The sequence below is a fragment of the Euprymna scolopes genome, chromosome 46 (genome assembly GCF_053919585.1).
Source record: "Euprymna scolopes isolate OS-2025 chromosome 46, ASM5391958v1, whole genome shotgun sequence".
In the NCBI taxonomy this organism is placed as follows: domain Eukaryota; kingdom Metazoa; phylum Mollusca; class Cephalopoda; order Sepiida; family Sepiolidae; genus Euprymna; species Euprymna scolopes.
The window spans coordinates 121,008,187-121,034,920 of NC_136527.1; the positions used below are offsets into that span (position 1 = coordinate 121,008,187).

Consider the following 26,734-nt stretch of genomic DNA (forward strand, 5'->3'; position numbering starts at 1 on the left):
TCCGGTATTTTTTGTTTATTAAAGTGTTAAGTGAAAGTATAGAATTGGTAAAGCCCCTCCCCCCATATTGTTTTTTTATTGTTTACTCCCCCCACCCCCAACAAAAAACAAGGTGGCCATAAAGTGGGTGCTCATTTTACGTTAAATTTTTAATAAAAAATATTTGAAAATTCGTAACTTTTTTTTACAAAATGTTTTTTATTTGTGATTATCTTAACGATTAGTGTTTCCACTTTACTTCCGGTTATTTCCTTCGTTTTTAGTTGAATTTTTTTTGTTTATTAAATTTTTAGGTGAATTGTTATTTGTTTGTCTCTGATATTTTTTATTTGATGTGTGTTTTTATAGTTTATTTTTAATGTGTGTTTTATTTAGTTTGTGTGTGTGTATATATATATATATATATATATATATATATATATATATATATATGTGTGTGTGTGTGTGTGTGTGTGTGTGTGTGTGTGTGTGTGTGTGTGTGTGTGTGTTCGTTTATTATTTATCATGTGTGTGTGTAGATTTTAAATATTTTGGAGCAAACAAACAAAAAAAAAATTCGGGGTTTGTATTACTGTACACATTGATTCGAAAAAGTTGTCAAAAACAAATATATAACAAATAAATATAATCAAAGGCAAAATAAGTTACTTTTCTACGCAACTGGATATGTTTTTTGTGTTTTTATTCAATCTAACATGTTTATTCAGCTCGGAAAATACAGTGGAAATTTGGAAAATTAAAAATGGCGCCTGACTCTCTCTTTAACATGGTAAGTTTGAAAAAAGGTGTTATAAATAAAAAAAACTAGACAAAATACTATTAAAAACCCGCCGAATACATGTCAGCCTACGTCATGGTAACATATATTGAGCGAGTTTTTTAACAGTATTTTATCCAGTTTTTTTATTCATAACACCTTTTCCCAAACTTACCGTGGTAAAGAGCGAGTCGGGCGCCATGTTTTTAACTCTTTTTCAAGATGTTTTTAACATGTTTTATTAATCATTAATTCATATATATATATATATATATATATATATATATATATATATATATATATATATATAAGATTTCCTTAAGATAGAATACTCTGACTTTTCAATTATCTCCCTTGGAGAATATATAGTAAGATATAAAATAAATATGGCGATTATATTTTATAACTTACTAACTAGCTCTACCTACATATTGAGCACTTTTGAAGTAAATACTTTAAGTTTACGCATAAATTTATACTTTCGTATATTAATTTGAGGTGAGTAAATGAAGAAGTTATATATATATAACTACTTCATTTACTCACATAAAATAAATAAAATATGTATATATATATATATATATATATATATATATATATATATATTTCAACGACGCAACAGAAAGAAAGAGAGAGAGTTTGTGTATGTATGTTCGTTTTCTAAAGGTACATAACTCTGATTTGTATTATCTCCCTTGAAGACATCCTCACTGTAATCTCTGACGCATATACCATTCACTGGACAAAGCGGGAGAGGGCAGAGCGGTAGCTCTAGATATATCTAAGGCTTTTGACAGGGTATGGCATGAGGGTCTCCTCAGGAAGATTAGATCATACGGTATCACTGGTAGAATACTTAACATAATTAAATCCTTCTTAGATAAGAGAAAAATCCAGGTTGTCCTCGACGGTCGTACATCTAAACAATATGATATAAATGCGGGTGTGCCCCAGGGATCTATCCTTGGACCTCTACTGTTCCTGATATTCATAAATGACCTCCCCGACAAAATTGCCTCTTAGATGGGTATATATGCTGATGACACCACACTCTATAGCAGGCACGACAGGAAAAGAAATGAACATATATCTAAAGTAATGGCAGAAACACTAGAGGATGACCACAAATTTGTAGTGTAATGGGGACAAAAATGGATGGTCACGTTCAATGCCGCCAAAACTAAACTAGTTTCATTCAATAATTACAAGAAACATTCTCTACCACCTATAGCAATGGCCAACGACTCTTTTTCTGAGAGTGCGTCTTTCAAGCTCCTTGGCCTAACGTTCACAGGAAACATAAGTTGGAACAATTACATCGAGGGCATTGCCAGGGCCGCTGCAAGGAAGGTGGGCTCTCTCTACCGTGCTAGAAAGCTACTAACACCCGAAAGTATCCTGTACCTCTATAAGGCAACCATTCGCCCATGTATGGAGTATTGCTGTCATATTTGGGCTGGTGCATCGGCTACTAGTCTCTCGCTCCTTGACAGGGTTCAAAAGAAAGTCGCACATCTGATAGGCCCTAAACTGGCATCTAAGCTTCAGCCTCTGTCCCATCGTCGAAACGTTGCATCCCTCTGCCTGTTCTACAAGTATTTTAATGGTGAATGCTCTGATGAACTGCAAGCACTTGTGCCCCCACGATGTGAAACACTCGACAGACCCGACAGGCTGCAAAATCCCACCCCCACACTGTAGAGATCCCTAGATGTAAAAAATCTTTCTACTCCAGTAGTTTCTTCCCCAGAACTGCTAGAATTGGAATTCCATTCCAGGTCACTGCTTCCCCAACTGTACTGAGATGCAAAAGTTAAAGTGCAACGTGAACCAACATCTTGCTGCCCAAATACCTACATAGTACCCCAGTAGTTGTTGCCCCTGATAGTAGCCCCCTACACCAAAGTGACAATGTGCTTTGTTTGAGGTGAAAATGTAATAAAAAATAAAAAAATCCTAGAGACAATTTTATCAAGGAGGTTGTTCATGAATATAATTTATATCAACTATGTAAAAAAAAGAGAAGCTAACCCTAACCCTAACCCTTTCCCTACCCCATCCTAGAGACAAGTTTATCAAGAAGGTTGTTCATGAATATAAGGAATATTAAGCATGTAAAAAATAAAAAGCTAACCCTAACCCTAACCCTAACCCTACCCCAACCTAGAGACCATTATATCATGGAGGCTGTTCATGAATATAAGGAATAGTAAGCATGTAAAAAAAAGCTAACCCTAACCCTAACCCTAACCCCAACCTTTACTCTAAGCAAAACCCTAACCCATCCTAGAGACAATTTTATCAAGGTGGTTGTTTATGAATATAAGGAATATTAAGCATGTAAAAAAAAACTAACCCTAACCTCAACCCTAACCCTTACACTAACCCTAAGCAAAGCCCTTACCCTAACCCATCCTAGAATCAATTTTATCAAGAAGATTGTTCATGAATATAAAGAATAATACGCATTTAAAAAAAAAAGCTAACCCTAACTCTAACCCTAACCCTACCCCAACCTAGAGACCATTATATCATGGAGGCTGTTCATGAATATAAGGAATAGTAAGCATTTTAAAAAAAAGCCAACCCTAACCCTAACCTCAACTCTAAGCAAAACACTAACCCTAACCCATCCTAGAGACAATTTTATCAAGGTGGTTGTCCATGAATATAAGGACGATAAGCATGTAAAAAAAAAGAAGCCAACCCTAACCCTGACCCTAACCCTTACCCTAACCCTAACCCTAAGCCTACACCTACACCATCCTAGAGACAATTTTATCGAGGCGGTTGTTCATGAATACAAAGAATTATAAGCATGTAAAAAATAAAAAGCTTACCCTAACCCTAACCCTAACCCCAACCTTCACACTAAGCAAAACCCTAAACCTAACCCATCCTAGAGACAATTTTATAAAGGAGGGTGTTTATGAATATAAGGAATATCAAGCATGTAAAAAAAAACTAACCCTAACCCTAAGCCAAACCCTAACCCTTACCTATCCTAGAATCCATTTTATCCAGGAGGTTTTTCATGAATATAAGGAATAGTAAGCATGTAAAAAGAAACAGCTAACCCTTACCCTCACGGTAACCAATCCTATAGCGATAATCAAAAAAAAGTAAAGAAAATATGACAATAAAAGAGAGACAACTTAATTTGAAGGTGATGTCATTATAAAAAAAGAATAAAAAAGGTGCTTATTTAAATTGGCACTTATAGCGATAATTAAAAAAAAGTAAAGAAAATATGACAATAAAAGAGAGACAACTTAATTTGAACGTGATGTCATTATAAAAAAAAGAATAAAAAAAAGGTGCTTATTAAAATTGGCACTTATAGCGATAATTAAAAAAGTAAAGAAAATATGACAATAAAAGAGAGACAACTTAAATTGAAGGTGATGTCATTATAAAAAAAAATACACAAAAAGGTGCTTATTTAAATTGGCACTTATAGCGATAATTAAAAAAAAGTAAAGAAAATATGACAATAAAAGAGAGACAACTTAATTTGAAGGTGATGTCATTATAAAAAAAAGAATAAAAAAAAGGTGCTTATTTAAATTGGCACTTATAGCGATAATTAAAAAAAAGTAAAGAAACTATGACAATAAAAGAGAGACAACTTAATTTGAAGGTGATGTAATTATAAAAAAAAAACACAAAAAGGTGCTTATTTAAATTGGCACTTATAGCACTAATTAAAAAAAGTAAAGAAAATATGACAATAAAAGAGAGACAACTTAAATTGAAGGTGATGTCATTTTAAAAAAAAAAAGATTAAAAAAAGGTGCTTATTTAAATTGGCACTTATAGCGATAATTAAAAAAAGTAAAGAAAATATGACAATAAAAGAGAGACAACTTAATTTGAACGTGATGTCATTATAAAAAAAAGAATAAAAAAAAGGTGCTTATTTAAATTGGCACTTATAGCGATAATTAAAAAAGTAAAGAAAATATGACAATAAAAGAGAGACAACTTAAATTGAAGGTGATGTCATTATAAAAAAAAAGAATAAAAAAAAGGTGCTTATTTAAATTGGCACTTATAGCGATAATGAAAAATAAGTAAAGAAAATATGACAATAAAAGAGAGACAACTTAATTTGAAGGTGATGTCATTATAAAAAAAGAATAAAAAAGGTGCTTATTTAAATTGGCACTTATAGCGATAATTAAAAAAAGTAAAGAAAATATGACAATAAAAGAGAGACAACTTAATTTGAACGTGATGTCATTATAAAAAAAAGAATAAAAAAAAGGTGCTTATTTAAATTGGCACTTATAGCGATAATTAAAAAAGTAAAGAAAATATGACAATAAAAGAGAGACAACTTAAATTGAAGGTGATGTCATTATAAAAAAAAATACACAAAAAGGTGCTTATTTAAATTGGCACTTATAGCGATAATTAAAAAAAAGTAAAGAAAATATGACAATAAAAGAGAGACAACTTAATTTGAAGGTGATGTCATTATAAAAAAAAGAATAAAAAAAAGGTGCTTATTTAAATTGGCACTTATAGCGATAATTAAAAAAAAGGTAAAGAAACTATGACAATAAAAGAGAGACAACTTAATTTGAAGGTGATGTAATTATAAAAAAAAAACACAAAAAGGTGCTTATTTAAATTGGCACTTATAGCACTAATTAAAAAAAGTAAAGAAAATATGACAATAAAAGAGAGACAACTTAAATTGAAGGTGATGTCATTTTAAAAAAAAAAGATTAAAAAAAGGTGCTTATTTAAATTGGCACTTATAGCGATAATTAAAAAAGTAAAGAAAATATGACAATAAAAGAGAGACAACTTAATTTGAAGGTGATGTCATTATAAAAAAAAGATTAAAAAAAAGGTGCTTATTTAAATTGGCACTTATAACGGTAATTAAAAAAAAGTAAAGAAAATATGACAATAAAAGAGAGACAACTTAAATTGAAGGTGATGTCATTATAAAAAAAAAAGAATAAAAAAAAGGTGCTTATTTAAATTGGCACTTATAGCGATAATTAAAAAAAAGTAAAGAAAATATGACAATAAAAGAGAGACAACTTAAATTGAAGGTGATGTCATTATAAAAAAAAAAGAATAAAAAAAAGGTGCTTATTTAAATTGGCACTTATAGCGATAATGAAAAATAAGTAAAGAAAATATGACAATAAAAGAGAGACAACTTAATTTGAAGGTGATGTCATTATAAAAAAAGACTAAAAAAGGTGCTTATTTAAATTGGCACTTATAGCGATAATTAAAAAAAAGTAAAGAAAATATGACAATAAAAGAGAGACAACTTAATTTGAAGGTGATGTCATTATAAAAAAAGAATTAAAAAAGGTGCTTATTTAATTGGCACTTATAGTGATAATTAAAAAAAAGTAAAGAAAATATGACAATAAAAGAGAGACAACTTAATTTGAAGGTGATGTCATTATAAAAAAAGAATTAAAAAAGGTGCTTATTTAATTGGCACTTATAGTGATAATTAAAAAAAAGTAAAGAAAATATGACAATAAAAGAGAGACAACTTAATTTGAAGGTGATGTCATTATAAAAAAAGAATTAAAAAAGGTGCTTATTTAATTGGCACTTATAGTGATAATTAAAAAAAAGTAAAGAAAATATGACAATAAAAGAGAGACAACTTAATTTGAAGGTGATGTCATTATAAAAAAAATATGTAAAAAAAGGTGCTTATTTTAATTGGCACTTATAGCGATAATAAAAAAAAGTAAAGAAAATATGACAATAAAAGAGAGACAACTTAATTTGAAGGTGATGTCATTATAAAAAAAAGAATTAAAAAAAGGTGCTTATTTAAATTGGCACTTATAGCGATAATTAAAACAAGTAAAGAAAATATGACAATAAAAGAGAGACAACTTAATTTGAAGGTGATGTAAATATAAAAAAAGATTAAAAAAGGTGCTTTTTAAATTGGCACTTATAGCGATAATTAAAAAAAGTAAAAAAATATGACAATAAAAGAGAGACAACTTAATTTGAAGGTGATGTCATTATAAAAAAAAGAATAAAAAAGGTGCTTATTTAAATTGGCACTTATAGCGATAATTAAAAAAAAGTAAAGAAAATATGGCAATAAAAGAGAGACAACTTAATTTGAAGGTGATGTCATTATAAAAAAAAGAATAAAAAAAGGTGCTTATTCAAATTGGCACTTATAGCGATAATTAAAAAAAAAGTAAAGAAAATATGACAATAAAAGAGAGACAACTTAATTTGAAGGTGATGTCATTATAAAAAAAAGAATAAAAAAAGGTGCTTATTTAAATTGGCACTTATAGCGATTATTAAATAAAAGTAAAGAAAATATGACAATAAAAGAGAGACAACTTAATTTGAAGGTGATGTCATTATAAAAAAAAAGAATAAAAAAGGTGCTTATTTAAATTGGCACTTATAGTGATAATTAAAAAAAAGTAAAGAAAATATGACAATAAAAGAGAGACAACTTAATTTGAAGGTGATGTCATTATAAAAAAAAGAATAAAAAAAAGGTGCTTATTTAAATTGGCACTTATAGCGATAATTAAAAAAAAGTAAAGAAAATATGACAATAAAAGAGAGACAACTTAATTTGAAGGTGATGTCATTACAAAAAAAAGAATAAAAAAAAGGTGCTTATTTAAATTGGCACTTATAGCGATAATTAAAAAAAAGTAAAGAAAATATGACAATAAAAGAGAGACAACTTAATTTGAAGGTGATGTCATTATAAAAAAAATATTTAAAAAAAGGTGCTTATTTAAATTGGCACTTATAGCGATAATTTAAAAAAAAGTAAAGAAAATATGACAATAAAAGAGAGACAACTTAATTTGAAGGTGATGTCATTATAAAAAAAAGAATAAAAAAAAGGTGCTTATTTAAATTGGCACTTATAGCGATAATTAAAAAAAAGTAAAGAAAATATGACAATAAAAGAGAGACAACTTAATTTGAAGGTGATGTCATTATAAAAAAAAGAATAAAAAAAGGTGCTTATTTAAATTGGCACTTATAGCGATAATTAAAAAAAAGTAAAGAAAATATGACAATAAAAGAGAGACAACTTAATTTGAAGGTGATGTCATTATAAAAAAAAGAATAAAAAAAAGGTGCTTATTTAAATTGGCACTTATAGCGATAATTAAAAAAAAGTAAAGAAAATATGACAATAAAAGAGAGACAACTTAATTTGAAGGTGATGTCATTATAAAAAAAAGAATAAAAAAAAGGTGCTTATTTAAATTGGCTCTTATAGCGATAATTAAAAAAAAGTAAAGAAAATATGACAATAAAAGAGAGACAACTTAATTTGAAGGTGATGTCATTATAAAAAAAATATTTAAAAAAAGGTGCTTTTTAAATTGGCACTTATAGCGATAATTAAAAAAAGTAAAAAAATATGACAATAAATGAGAGACAACTTAATTTGAAGGTGATGTCATTATAAAAAAAATATTTAAAAAAAGGTGCTTATTTAAATTGGCACTTATAGCGATAATTAAAAAAAAGTAAAGAAAATATGACAATAAAAGAGAGACAACTTAATTTGAAGGTGATGTCATTATAAAAAAAGAATAAAAAAAGGTGCTTATTTAAATTGGCACTTATAGCGATAATAAAAAAAAAGTAAAGAAAATATGACAATAAAAGAGAGACAACTTAATTTGAAGGTGATGTCATTATAAAAAAAAGAATAAAAAAAGGTGCTTATTTAAATTGGCACTTATAGCGATAATTAAAAAAAAGTAAAGAAAATATTACAATAAAAGAGAGACAACTTAATTTGAAGGTGATGTCATTACAAAAAAAAGAAGAAAAAAAAGGTGCTTATTTAAATTGGCACTTATAACGATAATTAAAAAAAAGTAAAGAAAATATGACAATAAAAGAGAGACAACTTAATTTGAAGGTGATGTCATTATAAAAAAAAGAATAAAAAAAAGGTGCGTGTTTAAATTGGCACTTATAGTGATAATTAAAAAAAAGTAAAGAAAATATGACAATAAAAGAGAGACAACTTAATTTGGAGGTGATGTCATTTAAAAAAAAAAAAAAGGTGCTTATTTAAATTGGCACTTATAGTGATAATTAAAAAAAAGTAAAGAAAATATGACAATAAAAGAGAGACAACCTAATTTGAAGGTGATGTCATAATAAAAAAAAGAATAAGAAAAGGTGCTTATTTAAATTGGCACTTATAGCGATAATTAAAAAAAAGTAAAGAAAATATGACAATAAAAGAGAGACAACTTTATTTGAAGGTGATGTCATTATAAAAAAAAGAATAAAAAAAAGGTGCTTATTTAAATTGGCACTTATAGCGATAATTAAAAAAAAGTAAAGAAAATATGACAATAAAAGAGAGACAACTTAATTTGAAGGTGATGTCATTATAAAAAAAAGAATAAAAAAAAGGTGCTTATTTAAATTGGTACTTATAGCGATAATAAAAAAAAAGTAAAGAAAATATGACAATAAAAGAGAGACAACTTAATTTGAAGGTGATGTCATTATAAAAAAAAGAATAAAAAAAAGGTGCTTATTTAAATTGGCTCTTATAGCGATAATTAAAAAAAAGTAAAGAAAATATGACAATAAAAGAGAGACAACTTAATTTGAAGGTGATGTCATTATAAAAAAAATATTTAAAAAAAGGTGCTTTTTAAATTGGCACTTATAGCGATAATTAAAAAAAGTAAAAAAATATGACAATAAAAGAGAGACAACTTAATTTGAAGGTGATGTCATTATAAAAAAAATATTTAAAAAAAGGTGCTTATTTAAATTGGCACTTATAGCGATAATTAAAAAAAAGTAAAGAAAATATGACAATAAAAGAGAGACAACTTAATTTGAAGGTGATGTCATTATAAAAAAAGAATAAAAAAAGGTGCTTATTTAAATTGGCACTTATAGCGATAATAAAAAAAAAGTAAAGAAAATATGACAATAAAAGAGAGACAACTTAATTTGAAGGTGATGTCATTATAAAAAAAATATTTAAAAAAAGGTGCTTATTTAAATTGGCACTTATAGCGATAATTAAAAAAAAGTAAAGAAAATATGACAATAAAAGAGAGACAACTTAATTTGAAGGTGATGTCATTACAAAAAAAAGAATAAAAAAAAGGTGCTTATTTAAATTGGCACTTATAGCGATAATTAAAAAAAAGTAAAGAAAATATGACAATAAAAGAGAGACAACTTAATTTGAAGGTGATATCATTACAAAAAAAAGAATAAAAAAAAGGTGCTTATTTAAATTGGCACTTATAGCGATAATTAAAAAAAAGTAAAGAAAATATGACAATAAAAGAGAGACAACTTAATTTGAAGGTGATGTCATTTAAAAAAAAAAAAGAATAAAAAAAAGGTGCTTATTTAAATTGGCACTTATAGCGATAATTAAAAAAAAGTAAAGAAAATATGACAATAAAAGAGAGACAACTTAATTTGAAGGTGATGTCATTACAAAAAAAAGAATAAAAAAAAGGTGCTTATTTAAATTGGCACTTATAGTGATAATTAAAAAAAAGTAAAGAAAATATGACAATAAAAGAGAGACAACTTAATTTGAAGGTGATGTCATTACAAAAAAAAGAATAAAAAAAAGGTGCTTATTTAAATTGGCACTTATAGCGATAATTAAAAAAAAGTAAAGAAAATATGACAATAAAAGAGAGACAACTTAATTTGAAGGTGATGTCATTATAAAAAAAAGATTAAAAAAGGGTGCTTATTTAAATTGGCACTTATAGCGATAATTAAAAAAAAGTAAAGAAAATATGACAATAAAAGGGAGACAACTTAATTTGAAGGTGATGTCATTATAAAAAAAGAATAAAAAAAGGTGCTTATTTCAATTGGCACTTATAGTGATAATTAAAAAAGAGTAAAGAAAATATGACAATAAAAGAGAGACAACTTAATTTGAAGGTGATGTCATTATAAAAAAAAAACACAAAAAGGTGCTTATTTAAATTGGCACTCATAGCGATAATTAAAAAAAAGTAAAGAAAAAATGACAATAAAAGAGAGACAACTTAATTTGAAGGTGATGTCATTTAAAAAAAAAAAAAAAAGGTGCTTATTTAAATTGGCACTTATAGCGATAATTAAAAAAAAGTAAAGAAAATATGACAATAAAAGAGAGACAACTTAATTTGAAGGTGATGTCATTATAAAAAAAAGAATAAAAAAAAGGTGCTTATTTACATTGGCACTTATAGCGATAATTAAAAAAAAGTAAAGTGATTATGACAATAAAAGAGAGACAACTTAATTTGAAGGTGATGTCATTATAAAAAAAAGAATAAAAAAAAGGTGCTTATTTAAATTGGCACTTATAGTGATAATTAAAATAAAGTAAAGAAAATATGACAATAAAAGAGAGACAACTTAATTTGAAGGTGATGTCATTATAAAAAAAATACACAAAAAGGTGCTTATTTAAATTGGCACTCATAGCGATAATTAAAAAAAAGTAAAGAAAAAATGACAATAAAAGAGAGACAACTTAATTTGAAGGTGATGTCATTCAAAAAAAAAAAAAAAAAAGGTGCTTATTTAAATTGGCACTTATAGCGATAATTAAAAAAAAATAAAGAAAATATGACAATAAAAGAGAGACAACTTAATTTGAAGGTGATGTCATTATAAAAAAAAGAATAAAAAAAAGGTGCTTATTTACATTGGCACTTATAGCGATAATTAAAAACAAGTAAAGAAAATATGACAATAAAAGAGAGACAACTTAATTTGAAGGTGATGTCATTATAAAAAAAAGAATAAAAAAAAGGTGCTTATTTAAATTGGCACTGATAGTGATAATTAAAAAAAAGTAAAGAAAATATGACAATAAAAGAGAGACAACTTAATTTGAAGGTGATGTCATTATAAAAAAAAGAATAAAAAAGGTGCTTATTTAAATTGGCACTTATAGCGATAATTAAAAAAAAGTAAAGAAAATATTACAATAAAAGAGAGACAACTTAATTTGAAGGTGATGTCATTACAAAAAACAGAATAAAAAAAAGGTGCCTGTTTAAATTGGCACTTATAACGATAATTAAAAAAAAGTAAAGAAAATATGACAATAAAAGAGAGACAACTTAATTTGAAGGTGATGTCATTTAAAAAAAAAAAAAGAATAAAAAAAAGGTGCTTATTTAAATTGGCACTTATAGCGATAATTAAAAAAAAGTAAAGAAAATATGACAATAAAAGAGAGACAACTTAATTTGAAGGTGATGTCATTACAAAAAAAAGAATAAAAAAAAGGTGCTTATTTAAATTGGCACTTATAGTGATAATTAAAAAAAAGTAAAGAAAATATGACAATAAAAGAGAGACAACTTAATTTGAATGTGATGTCATTACAAAAAAAAGAATAAAAAAAAGGTGCTTATTTAAATTGGCACTTATAGCGATAATTAAAAAAAAGTAAAGAAAATATGACAATAAAAGAGAGACAACTTAATTTGAAGGTGATGTCATTATAAAAAAAAGAATAAAAAAAAGGTGCTTATTTACATTGGCACTTATAGCGATAATTAAAAAAAAGTAAAGTGATTATGACAATAAAAGAGAGACAACTTAATTTGAAGGTGATGTCATTATAAAAAAAAGATTAAAAAAGGGTGCTTATTTAAATTGGAACTTATAGCGATAATAAAAAAAAGTAAAGAAAATATGACAATAAAAGAGAGACAACTTAATTTGAAGGTGATGTCATTATAAAAAAAGAATTAAAAAAAGGTGCTTATTTAAATTGGCACTTATAGTGATAATTAAAAAAGAGTAAAGAAAATATGACAATAAAAGAGAGACAACTTAATTTGAAGGTGATGTCATTATAAAAAAAATACACAAAAAGGTGCTTATTTAAATTGGCACTCATAGCGATAATTAAAAAAAAGTAAAGAAAAAATGACAATAAAAGAGAGACAACTTAATTTGAAGGTGATGTCATTATAAAAAAAAAAAAAAAGGTGCTTATTTAAATTGGCACTTATAGCGATAATTAAAAAAAAGTAAAGAAAATATGACAATAAAAGAGAGACAACTGAATTTGAAGTAAAGTAAAGAAAATATGACAATGAAAGAGAGACAACTTAATTTGAAGGTGATGTCATTATAAAAAAAAATACACAAAAAGGTGCTTATTTAAATTGGCACTTATAGCCATAATTAAAAAAAAGTAAAGAAAATATGACAATAAAAGAGAGACAACTTAATTTGAAGGTGATGTCATTATAAAATAAAGATTAAAAAAAGGTGCTTATTTAAATTGGCACTTATAGCGATAATTAAAAAAAAGTAAAGAAAATATGACAATAAAAGAGAGACAACTTAAATTGAAGGTGATGTCATTATAAAAAAAAATACACAAAAAGGTGCTTATTTAAATTGGCACTTATAGCCATAATTAAAAAAAAGTAAAGAAAATATGACAATAAAAGAGAGACAACTTAATTTGAAGGTGATGTCATTATAAAAAAAAGAATAAAAAAAAGGTTCTTATTTAAATTGGCACTTATAGCGATAATTAAAAAAAAGTAAAGAAAATATGACAATAAAAGAGAGACAACTTAATTTGAAGGTGATGTCATTATAAAAAAAAGAATAAAAAAAAGGTGCTTATTTAAATTGGCACTTATAGTGATAATTAAAATAAAGTAAAGAAAATATGACAATAAAAGAGAGACAACTTAATTTGAAGGTGATGTCATTATAAAAAAAAGAATAAAAAAGGTGCTTATTTAAATTGGCACTTATAGTGATAATTAAAAAAAAGTAAAGAAAATATTACAATAAAAGAGAGACAACTTAATTTGAAGGTGATGTCATTACAAAAAACAGAATAAAAAAAGGTGCCTGTTTAAATTGGCACTTATAACGATAATTAAAAAAAAGTAAAGAAAATATGACAATAAAAGAGAGACAACTTAATTTGAAGGTGATGTCATTTAAAAAAAAAAAAGAAAAAAAAAAAGGTGCTTATTTAAATTGGCACTTATAGCGATAATTAAAAAAAAGTAAAGAAAATATGACAATAAAAGAGAGACAACTTAATTTGAAGGTGATGTCATTTAAAAAAAAAAAAGAAAAAAAAAAAGGTGCTTATTTAAATTGGCACTTATAGCGATAATTAAAAAAAAGTAAAGAAAATATGACAATAAAAGAGAGACAACTTAATTTGAAGGTGATGTCATTACAAAAAAAAGAATAAAAAAAAGGTGCTTATTTAAATTGGCACTTATAGTGATAATTAAAAAAAAGTAAAGAAAATATGACAATAAAAGAGAGACAACTTAATTTGAAGGTGATGTCATTACAAAAAAAAGAATAAAAAAAAGGTGCTTATTTAAATTGGCACTTATAGCGATAATTAAAAAAAAGTAAAGAAAATATGACAATAAAAGAGAGACAACTTAATTTGAAGGTGATGTCATTATAAAAAAAAGATTAAAAAAGGGTGCTTATTTAAATTGGCACTTATAGCGATAATTAAAAAAAAGTAAAGAAAATATGACAATAAAAGGGAGACAACTTAATTTGAAGGTGATGTCATTATAAAAAAAAGAATAAAAAAAAGGTGCTTATTTAAATTGGCACTTATAGCGATAATTAAAAAAAAAGTAAAGAAAATATGACAATAAAAGAGAGACAACTTAATTTGAAGGTGATGTCATTATAAAAAAAAGAATAAAAAAAAGGTGCTTATTTAAATTGGCACTTATAGCGATAATTAAAAAAAAGTAAAGAAAATATGACAATAAAAGAGAGACAACTTAATTTGAAGGTGATGTCATTATAAAAAAAATATTTAAAAAAAGGTGCTTATTTAAATTGGCACTTATAGCGATAATTAAACAAAAGTAAAGAAAATATGACAATAAAAGAGAGACAAATTAATTTGAAGGTGATGTCATTATAAAAAAAAAGAATAAAAAAGGTGCTTATTTAAATTGGCACTTATAGCGATAATTAAAAAAAAGTAAAGAAAATATGACAATAAAAGAGAGACAACTTAATTTGCAGGTGATGTCATTATAAAAAAAAGAATAAAAAAAAGGTGCTTATTTAAATTGGCACTTATAGCGATAATTAAAAAAAAGTAAAGAAAATATGACAATAAAAGAGAGACAACTTAATTTGAAGGTGATGTCATTATAAAAAAAATATTTAAAAAAAGGTGCTTTTTAAATTGGCACTTATAGCGATAATTAAAAAAAGTAAAAAAATATGACAACAAAAGAGAGACAACTTAATTTGAAGGTGATGTCATTATAAAAAAAAGAATAAAAAAAAGGTGCTTATTTAAATTGGCACTTATAGCGATAATTAAAAAAAAGTAAAGAAAATATGACAATAAAAGAGAGACAACATAATTTGAAGGTGATGTCATTATAAAAAAAAAGAATTAAAAAAAGGTGCTTATTTAAATTGGCACTTATAGCGATAATTAAAAAAAGTAAAGAAAATATGACAATAAAAGACAGACAACTTAATTTGAAGGTGATGTCATTATAAAAAAAAGAATAAAAAAAGGTGCTTATTTAAATTTGCACTTATAGCGATAATTAAAAAAAGTAAAGAAAATATGACATTAAAAGAGAGACAACTTAATTTGAAGGTGATGTCATTATAAAAAAAAGAATAAAAAAAAGGTGCTTATTTAAATTGGCACTTATAGTGATAATTAAAAAAAGTAAACAAAATATGACAATAAAAGAGAGACAACTTAATTTGAAGGTGATGTCATTATAAACTAAAGATTAAAAAAAGGGTGCTTATTTACATTGGCACTTATAGCGATAATTAAAAAAAAGTAAAGAAAATATGACAATAAAAGAGAGACAACTTAATTTGAAGGTGATGTCATTATAAAAAAAAAGAATTAAAAAAAGGTGCTTATTTAAATTGGCACTTATAGCGATAATTAAAAAAAAAGTAAAGAAAATATGACAATAAAAGAGAGACAACTTAATTTGAAGGTGATGTCATTATAAAAAAAAGAATAAAAAAAAGGTGCTTATTTAAATTGGCACTTATAGTGATAATTAAAAAAAAGTAAAGAAAATATGACAATAAAAGAGAGACAACTTAATTTGAAGGTGATGTCATTATAAAAAAAAGAATAAAAAAAGGTGCTTATTTAAATTGGCACTTATAGCGATAATTAAAAAAAAGTAAAGAAAATATTACAATAAAAGAGAGACAACTTAATTTGAAGGTGATGTCATTACAAAAAAAAGAAAAAAAAAAGGTGCTTATTTAAATTGGCACTTATAGCGATAATTAAAAAAAAGTAAAGAAAATATGACAATAAAAGAGAGACAACTTAATTTGAAGGTGATGTCATTATAAAAAAAAGAATAAAAAAAGGTGCTTATTTAAATTGGCACTTATAGCGATAATTAAAAAAAAGTAAAGAAAATATTACAATAAAAGAGAGACAACTTAATTTGAAGGTGATGTCATTACAAAAAAAAGAAAAAAAAAAGGTGCTTATTTAAATTGGCACTTATAGCGATAATTAAAAAAAAGTAAAGAAAATATGACAATAAAAGAGAGACAACTTAATTTGAAGGTGATGTCATTATAAAAAAAAGAATAAAAAAAGGTGCTTATTTAAATTGGCACTTATAGCGATAATTAAAAAAAAGTAAAGAAAATATGACAATAAAAGAGAGACAACTTAATTTGAAGGTGATGTCATTATAAAAAAAATATTTAAAAAAAGGTGCTTATTTAAATTGGCACTTATAGCGATAATTAAAAAAAAGTAAAGAAAATATGACAATAAAAGAGAGACAACTTAATTTGAAGGTGATGTCATTATAAAAAAAAAGAATAAAAAAAAGGTGCTTATTTAAATTGGCACTTATAGCGATAATTAAAAAAAAAGTAAAGAAAATATGACAATAAAAGAGAGACAACTTAATTTGAAGGTGATGTCATTATAAAAAAAAGAATAAAAAAAAGGTGCTTATTTAAATTGGCACTTATAGCGATAATTAAAAAAAAGTAAAGAAAATATGACAATAAAAGAGAGACAACTTAATTTGAAGGTGATGTCATTATAAAAAAAATATTTAAAAAAAGGTGCTTATTTAAATTGGCACTTATAGCGATAATTAAAAAAAAGTAAAGAAAATATGACAATAAAAGAGAGACAACTTAATTTGAAGGTGATGTCATTATAAAAAAAAGAATAAAAAAAAGGTGCTTATTTAAATTGGCACTTATAGCGATAATTAAAAAAAAAGTAAAGAAAATATGACAATAAAAGAGAGACAACTTAATTTGAAGGTGATGTCATTATAAAAAAAAGAATAAAAAAAAGGTGCTTATTTAAATTGGCACTTATAGCGATAATTAAAAAAAAGTAAAGAAAATATGACAATAAAAGAGAGACAACTTAATTTGAAGGTGATGTCATTATAAAAAAAATATTTAAAAAAAGGTGCTTATTTAAATTGGCACTTATAGCGATAATTAAAAAAAAGTAAAGAAAATATGACAATAAAAGAGAGACAACTTAATTTGAAGGTGATGTCATTATAAAAAAAATATTTTATAAAAGTTGCTTATTTAAATTGGCACTTATAGTGATAATTAAAAAAAAGTAAAGAAGATATGACAATAAAAGAGAGACAACTTAATTTGAAGGTGATGTCATTATAAAAAAAAATATTTAAAAAAAGGTGCTTATTTAAATTGGCACTTATAGCGATAATTAAAAAAAAGTAAAGAAAATATGACAATAAAAGAGAGACAACTTAATTTGAAGGTGATGTCATTATAAAAAAAAGAATGAAAAAAAGGTGCTTATTTAAATTGGCACTTATAGCGATAATTAAAAAAAGTAAAGAAAATATGACAATAAAAGAGAGACAACTTAATTTGAAGGTGATATCATTATAAAAAAAATATTTAAAAAAGGTGCTTATTTAAATTGGCACTTATAGCGATAATTAAAAAAAAGTAAAGAAAATATGACAATAAAAGAGAGACAACTTAATTTGAAGGTGATGTCATTATAAAAAAAATATTTAAAAAAAGGTGCTTATTTAAATTGGCACTTATAGCGATAATTAAAAAAAAGTAAAGAAAATATGACAATAAAAGAGAGACAACTTAATTTGAAGGTGATGTCATTATAAAAAAAATATTTTAAAAAAGTTGCTTATTTAAATTGGCACTTATAGTGATAATTAAAAAAGAGTAAAGAAGATATGACAATGAAAGAGAGACAACTTAATTTGAAGGTGATATGTGAAAACTGCCTTACATTCAATACAGTGTAGTAGTAAAAAAAAATACATGATCGATTTACATGATTTTTGGAACATTACATCTTTCTTCTGTAACAAGTACATACAGACTTTTCTGAATTTTCTTTACTTGTGATTCTTTCCATTAGTGCCAATCTAAAAAAAAAATAATAAAACAATAACACCGAAAAAATATCAATACGAAAGGGAGATAACTTACAATAATTTATAGTCACTAGATTAAAATGTAAAAACATATCGTGAAAATAAAATGGAGCAGTCTCAATCTTGTGCCCGTTGACACGGTTAAGATTCGGATTAAAAATTGTTATAAAAATAAATACAATTTAGGCGCGCAGTATGATTATGATTATGTTGGCGCATGAAAAGTAAAAGATAACTCCCACGCAAATTCCGGCGTGGCCTTATATATTAAATCGACTCAAAACGAGCGGACGTAGTACAGAGCACCCCACGTGATGTTACCGTCCAATGGGATTTCTCCAGGGACATTTTCCTAAACTTTTCTTCTTAAGCTCGCTGGGAGCCGGTCCAAATAGCATTTAAGCACACACAAACATCAAATCTCTCTCTCAACTGCATTCTCATTCGGACGTTCCACACGTGTTACTATCACTCTTCCATTTTCACCGCTCCACGCGCTTCATACAATTTCACAGGCGAACATTACCTATTGCCTCTCTTAACATGTTTTAACATATGAACAGTTCAACAAAAAAACATTCTCCTTTTTTTATACGAACACTTAAAAAGGACTTCTGAACGCATTATAAAGAGAATTATATTTTATTTGTTAATGGTTGGTTTCTGTGAATAAACCTCCGTTTGTTTTGCATGTAAGTCTTCTTTTTTTTTTATTTATTTGTGGAGGAAGTTAGTTCCTAAAAAGGCCTGACGACCCCCACAATCTATAAGATTTGTTCATTTTTATTATAAATAATCAAAAATGTAACTTAATGTCGTGTTGGATTTTTCTCCAAAATATTCTGCCTCCTTTTAACCATTCCAGGCCTGTTTTGTTTGCACAGATCTATCTATGACTAAATACAAACCCAAATTTCACAAGAACGAGAAAATCTTATTTCTTAAAACTCTGTTCAGCTGATCTACCTTCAAGTCCAATGTAAATAAATTTTTTGTAATATCTCTCCCCATAAACGATCTATTTTTGCTCTATTTCCACCACTAACTTTCAATTTTTAATTTTTTTATTTCCATACATTTTGGACCTGTCGCGAACGCAGACCCCACAATTTTAATGAACCACCGTTCTGCCAGATCAAACATACCCATTCCTGTGTCTCGATATATATTCTACCATTATATGTAATCAGTTTTTTAAAATAGGCAATCATATAGAAGCCTATTCGTGACCAGACACACACACACATACATTCAGCTTTATATATATATATATATATATATATATATATATATATATATATATATATATATATATATATATATATATTGTACATTAAATATACGCTGTTGTCTCAGTGTCTAGGTGTATCAGAAGTTCTGTGGGAATTTTTGACACCCCTAACACGAAACTGCAAATGATATAAACAAAAAAAAAAAACACGTAATTTCTCTTTTAAAGCCAAGGGAGGTAATTCATGTCAATTTAACAGGGGAAGTAACTCTTTTATTTAAATTTTGCTACAGAATAACTTACATCGTAAAAATAATTACCTCTAACTTTTGTAGGAATTTTTAACACCCCTAACACGAAACTGCAAATAAAATATCAAAAACTCGTAATTTCTCTTTTAAAAATGGGTTGTTTATTTTTCTTATGGATTATACTTCCAAAGTAAACGTTGTTTTAAAAGTAATAGAAATATTTTTTTTTTTTTTTTAAACAGTAATGAAATTAATACACTTCTTATTTGATCTACCTTTGTTTGTTGAATCGTCATTTGTATTGCTTTCTACGTTACTTGTTTCAACCTGCAAATTTAACAATATGTGTGACTATTTCGTTTAAAGTAGACAAAAAGAGGGTGGGAGGAAATAAAGGAATAGAGGAAGTGGGAGGAACGAAAGATAAGGAAGGGAAGAAAGCAAGATAAAAGGAATGAAGGAGGAGAGAACGAAAGAAAATGGAGGGGAGAGAAAGAAAGGGGGACAGGGAGAAAAGAGTCAGAGGAGGTGAGGGAAAGACCGAACAAAATACATAACTCAAAACAAAAGCAAAAAGGGTTGATGACGGTGAGAAGGGTGATGGGGTAAGTGTATCAGAATTTTTTAGGAATTTTTGACACCCCTAACACGAAACTGCAAATAAAATATCAAAGACTCGTAATTTCTCTTTTAAAAATGGGTTGTTTATTTTCTTTATGGATTATACTCCCAAAATAAACTATTAAAGTTGTTTTAAAAAGTAATAGAAACTGCAAATAAAATATGTTAGAAATTTCAGAATGCAAGGGCGATAACTGCTACATTGTTCCAATCATGCGATTATTTTGACCAATGAAATTGCATTTTTTCAGTTGCTGCGGAGGATTCAGGAAATGGCAGGAATATTGTGTTTCTTCAAACAGATTCGTGTTGAGCAAAGCAGACGCGTGGTATCTCGCTCCGTGCCTAATGAACTAAGGCAGGGTTCTACTCTATACGGTATCTCCGCTCACTTAAATGCGGATACAAGCCTGGGGGAAAATGTTCTATGGACTAATTACTTCATCATCATTGCCCGCAGGAGGGCATCCTTTATTATGGAACATCGATCGCAATGTGCGTTGTTCTTATTGACCAGTCTGGAAGGATTTCGAGAACCCTCAACCATTTCTACGAGCGGCCGAATTCAACCAGCATCTTCCACAAGAAGAAAACTACCTACACCTTCGAGGCATGAACTACCCGCCATTTGGCTGAAGTTAAAGAGGGCACTCTTTTGCAATATGGACTCATTTTTACCTTTCTTGTAAATAAAATATTCTTGAAATTTAAGGTGAGCCTTTGTTGCTTTTCTGAGTGTCTCTTTCATTCTGCCAAAGGCAAAAACGTGTAAGAGAATTTCTTACAATAAAAAAACTCGTAATTTCTCTTTTAAAAATGGGTTGTTTATTTTTTTTTATGGATTATACTTCCAAAATAAACTATTAAAGTTGTATAAAAAGTAATAGAAATATTTTTTTAAAAAATAGTAATGAAATTAATTGAATGTTACGAGTTCAGTATTTTTCAATTTTTAAACTTTAAAAATCTATCAAAATTTTCCTATTGATTCTATTTTTACGATATTTTCAGGGTCAATGTGAAATTTTATGCTCTTTCCAATAAACCGAATATAATATTTTAGACAATATTTTCAAGTGTCTATTAAAAAGTAAATAATTAATTTATGTGCCAAAGTTTTATATATCACAAATTGGAGATAAAAGATCAATAAATAATATATTCAAATTTAAAACAAAAAAAATAGTGTTTTTTTAGAAATTTACCTGTAAAGTCCGAAGTTTAAAACCTTTTTTAAAAAAATACACGTTGTTTTTTTTTTGTTTTTATTTTTTTTAAATGAAACCTTGGTCCTTGCTCCTTTAACTGAAAAAAATTATGGCTTGACTTACATTTTTCGATGAGTTATAAGCTTCGAAAGATAGCGGGTGGAATTATTCAATAGTTTTCACGAAATTTCTGACACTGCTAACCATACACTCATTAACTCTTATGCTTAAGTGGCCTTTAGGCCTTGATATGTGAGAACTCCCAAGTAATAAAAATGGACTAATTACTTCATCATCATTGTCCGCAGGAGGGCATACTTTATTATGGAACATCGATCGTTATGTGCGTTGTTCTTATTGACCAGTCTGGAAGGATTTCGAAAACCTTCAACCATTTCTACGAGCGGCCGAATTCAACCAGCATCTTCCACAAGAAGAAAACTACCTTCGCCTTTCAAGGCATGAACTACCCGCCATTTGGCTGAAGCTATTATTCAATAGTTTTCACGAAATTTCTGACACTGCTAACCATACACTCATTAACTCTTATGCTTAAGTGGCCTTTAGGCCTTGATATGTGAGGACTCCCAAGTAATAAAAATAATGCAAAGCATCCAACTTGATATTTTCTACGGTCAGTCAAGTGACACTTGTAACGTGTGTTGTAATAACACATGTTACAATTGCTACAAAACAACTCTACGACATTTCTTATGCAACAAAAAAAGAACAGGAGTAACATTGTATTCAAGCAGTGATAATCGTTGGCGTTTTAAGACATTTGCCAAAATATGTGAAATGGTAAAAATTATATTCCTGACATTTGCCTTCTTTCTTTCTATCTTCTATGAAGAAATGGCAAAGCCTTGCAACCTTCAACACCACATAGAATAACACGTCATCTGCTAATGTGTTATGGAATAAATATATACATATGCATGCACAAATATATACGTATATACACATGTCAGATCATGTCATATGCTACTGGTACCATGTAACCCAGTACTACCTGCCTCATGGTCGGGTCACCGGCGACTAAACTGGTTCCCCCACCAGACTTGTTTGGTGAGGATGAGGAGGGTGGCTAGTCTCCCTGAAGGATTAAAAACAAGACCTTCCAAAGGACGAATGAACCCTTTTTTGGGGTCAACGGCCAACTAGCACCGTGTGTGTTTGTGTGTGTGTGTATGTGTACATTGGGATGGAGAGGACTCTGTTCTACTTTTTGGCTATAATATTCTTAGCAAAAGCGCAACGCCAATACTTTATTAATATTTATTTTTATATTATTATTATTATTATTATTATTATTATTATTATTATTATTATTATTGTTGTTGTTAATTTTATTGTTATTATTATCATTATTGTTATTATTATTATTATTATTGTAGTTATTATTATTATTATTGTTATTGTTATTATTATTGTAGTTATTGTTATTATTATTATTATTATTATTATTATTGTAGTTATTGTTATTATTATTATTGTTATTATTGTTATTATTATTACTATTATTATTATTGTTATTGTTATTATTATTATTATTTATTATTTTTATTATTGTTGTTATTTTTATTATTATTATTATTATTATTATTATTATTTTTGTTGTTGGTTTTGTTATTATTATTATTATTATTATTGTTGTTGTTGTTGTTGTTGTTATTATTATTATTATTATTATTATTATTTTTGTTGTTGGTTTTGTTATTATTATTATTATTATTGTTGTTGTTGTTGTTGTTGTTGTTATTATTATTATTATTATTATTATTATTATTATTATTATTATTATTATTATTATTATTATTAGAAACTGGCGACGCAGCTGAGATTTTTTATTTTTATTTTTGTTACACTAATATTGTTATGAATATATTTTACATATAATTAAAGGATAAGAACAATTAAAAGGAAAGAAGAAATCTTTATTGAGGCACAAAGAAAATCAAAGGGAGATAATGAAAAGATGAGTTATCGGACTTTCAACAACTTTCATTCGAGGAAGAACAAAAAATATCGGGATGAATTTGTTTTTTCTTTCGTATCCAAAAAAATTGGTTTTGTATTGCTGTACACATAGATTCGAAAAAGTTGTCAAAAAACACAAATATATGACAAATAAATGTTACCAAAGGAAAGATAAGTTACTTTTCTACCAAACTGGATACGATTTTTAGTGTTTTTGTTCAATGTAAAATGTTTATTCGGCTCGAAAAAACATACATTGTTTACCGATATATTGGAAAATTCAAAATGGCGCCCGACCCTCTCTTTAACACGGTAAGTTTGGGAAAAAGGGGGGGTACAATCAAAGGGAGATAATGAAAAGATGAGTTATCGGACTTTCAACAACTTTCATTCCAGGAATTACAGGGAAGAACAAAAAATATCGGTTGAATTCGTTTTTACTACTGTGTTCAAAACAGAAAATTTGGGGTTTGTATTTCGTCGATGGGACAGAGGCTGAAGCCTAGGTGACGTGTAAAAATGTTTTTGACTTCTACTGGGGGTAAATATTTAATTTTATTTCGTAAAAAGGTTTTTACAAATAAAAAAAATATACATATATATATATATATATATATATATATATATATATATATAACAAATAAATATTACCAAAAGCAAAATAAGTTACATATTTATATATTTGTGTTTTCACTGTTTTGGTGACAACTTTTTCGAATCTATGTGTTCAGTAATACAAACCCAATAAATGTTACCAAAGGCAAGATAAGTTACTTTTCTGCCAAACTGGATATATTTTTCGCGTTTTTATTCACTGTAACATGTTTATTCAGCGCGAAAAGCATACAGTCTTTACCGATTTATTGGAAAATTCAAAATGGCGCCCGACTCTCTCTTTAACACGGTAAGTTCAGGAAAAGATGTTATAAATAATAAACTAGACAAAATACTGTTAGACATTCGCTCAATATATGTTACCGTGACATAAGTTGACATATATTCGGTGTTTGTTAGTAGTATTTTGTCTAGTTTATTATTTATAACACCTTTTACAAACTTACCATGTTAAAGAGAGTGTCGGGGGCCATTTTGAATTTTCCAATACATTTGTAAACACTGCATGTTTTTCGAGCTGAATAAACATGTTACATTGAATAAAAACACAAAAAATATATCCAGTTTGGTAGAAAAGTAACTTATCTTGCCTTTGATAAAATTTATTTGTTATATATTTGTTTTTTTGACAACTTTTTCGAATCTATGTGTACAGTAATACAAACCCAAATATGGTCATGTCAGACTTAATCTGCGCATGTCCGAATGCTACAAACTAAACAACTAAAATGGTTAGTGAGATTTGTGACACTAATGTTTGGCATTCAACATCTCATAGTATTTTAAATGAAATATTTAAATTTGGTCACAGCATCCCCTCCCCTCGATCATAATGTTTTACCAGAAAAAAAACAAAAAAGAATTATTATAAAAGCAAATTAAAGGATAAAAACAAAATAAAAAGACAATCATTTTACACACGATCACAGTTTAATTTTGTAATAAACAGGTCAAACCAAGGTGATCATCACAAAAGCCATAACAACCATTCAAAGACCTTCCATAAAAGTTTCAAACGTGTAGTTTGAGATAAAAGAAAATCAAATCCTTTTTTATAATTTTTTTTTCAGTCTTTGTGCACATTTTTTTTTATTCACTCTTCACCCCAAACAAGGCAAGTGCCACTTTGAAGTAGGGGGCTACTATCAGGGACATAAGTTGCAGGATTATTATGAAGGGAGATAAGTAGAAAGATGTTTGTTTACATTATACTTGAACTTTTGGGAAAGCAGTATCCCAAAGGGAGTTCCAAAGTCTTACAGTTCTGGGAAAGAAACTATTGGAGTAAAAGGCTTTCTTACACCTAGGGATCTCTACTGTGAAGGGGTGGGACTTAGTTGCTTGTCAGGGGTGTTCACGTTGAGGAGGCACAAGTGCTTATATTTCATCAGAGCATTCACCATTAAAATACTTGTAAAACAGGAAGAGGGATGCAACATTTCGTCGATGGGACAGAGGCTGAAGTTTAGATGACAGTTCAGTACCATATATATCAAATTTCGAGTCTGTAGACTAAAAATTGACAGAGTTATTGCGTAGGGAAATGTACACAGACACACACAGACAGGCACATTCACTTTTATATATATACACACTTATATACATACATATATATATATATATATATATATATATATATATATATATATATATATATATATATATATATATATATATATATATATATATGATGTTACCAAAGGCAATGTAAATAAATCTTCTGCTTACCTGGATAAGATTTTGGTGTTTCAACAGTATCCGTAGGCTACATTCGAAATTTTATAGTTTCTTAAACAGAGACATTTCTGAGTATTTTGGATAATTATCTCCCTTGTGTAATCTCATTAAAAGGAACGTGGATAATATATTAGCAAAGAAGGCTTTCTCTAGTCTACGGGGGTCTACTGTGTAGGGGTGGGAATTTGCTCATTGTCAGGAGTATTTACATTGAGGGGTAAAAGTGCTTGTAGTTCATCAGAGCATTCACCATTAAAATACTTGTAAAACAGGAAGAGGGATGCAACATTTCGTCGATGGGACAGAGGCTGAAGCCTAGATGACACGTAAAAATGTTTTTCACTTCTAATAGGGGGTAAATATTTAATTTTATTTCGTAAAAAGGTTTTTACAAATAAAAAAAAAATATATTTTACATATAATTAAAGGATAAGAAAAAATTTTAAAGGAAAGAAGAAATCTTTATTAAGGTACAAAGAAAGGGGGGCACAATCAAAGGGAGATAATGAAAAGATGAGTTATCGGACTTTCAACAACTTTCATTCGAGGAATTACGGGGAAGAAAAAAAAATATCGGTTGAATTCGTTATTTCTACTGTGTTCAAAACAGAAAATTTGGGTTTGTATTACTGTACACATAGATTCGAAAAAGTTGTCAAAAAAAAACAAAAAACAAATATATAACAAACAAATATTACCAAAAGCAAAATAAGTTACATATTTATATATTCGCGTTTTGATGACAACTTTTTCGAATCTATGTGTAAAGTAATACAAACCCAATAAATGTTACCAAAGGCAAGATAAGTTACTTTTCTGCCAAACTGGATATATTTTTCGCGTTTTTATTCACTGTAACATGTTTATTCAGCGCG

The 26,734-nt window shown here is 27.2% G+C and overlaps 1 long non-coding RNA gene across 2 annotated transcripts; it reads left to right on the forward strand.

Moving 5' to 3' along the window:
* Positions 1 to 1,308: 1,308 nt before the first annotated feature.
* Positions 1,309 to 14,707, forward strand: LOC145270490 (uncharacterized). Of its 2 annotated transcripts, XR_013865393.1 has the most exons (7): positions 1,316 to 4,311; positions 4,551 to 6,331; positions 6,451 to 6,535; positions 7,245 to 9,701; positions 9,823 to 12,049; positions 12,170 to 12,893; positions 13,491 to 14,706. It is a non-coding gene; the product is annotated as an uncharacterized LOC145270490 (long non-coding RNA). The 2 variants fall into 2 exon arrangements; XR_013865394.1 differs by having other exon boundaries at positions 1,309 to 4,311; positions 4,551 to 9,701; positions 12,170 to 12,493; positions 13,974 to 14,707.
* The last annotated feature ends 12,027 nt before the right edge of the window (positions 14,708 to 26,734 follow it).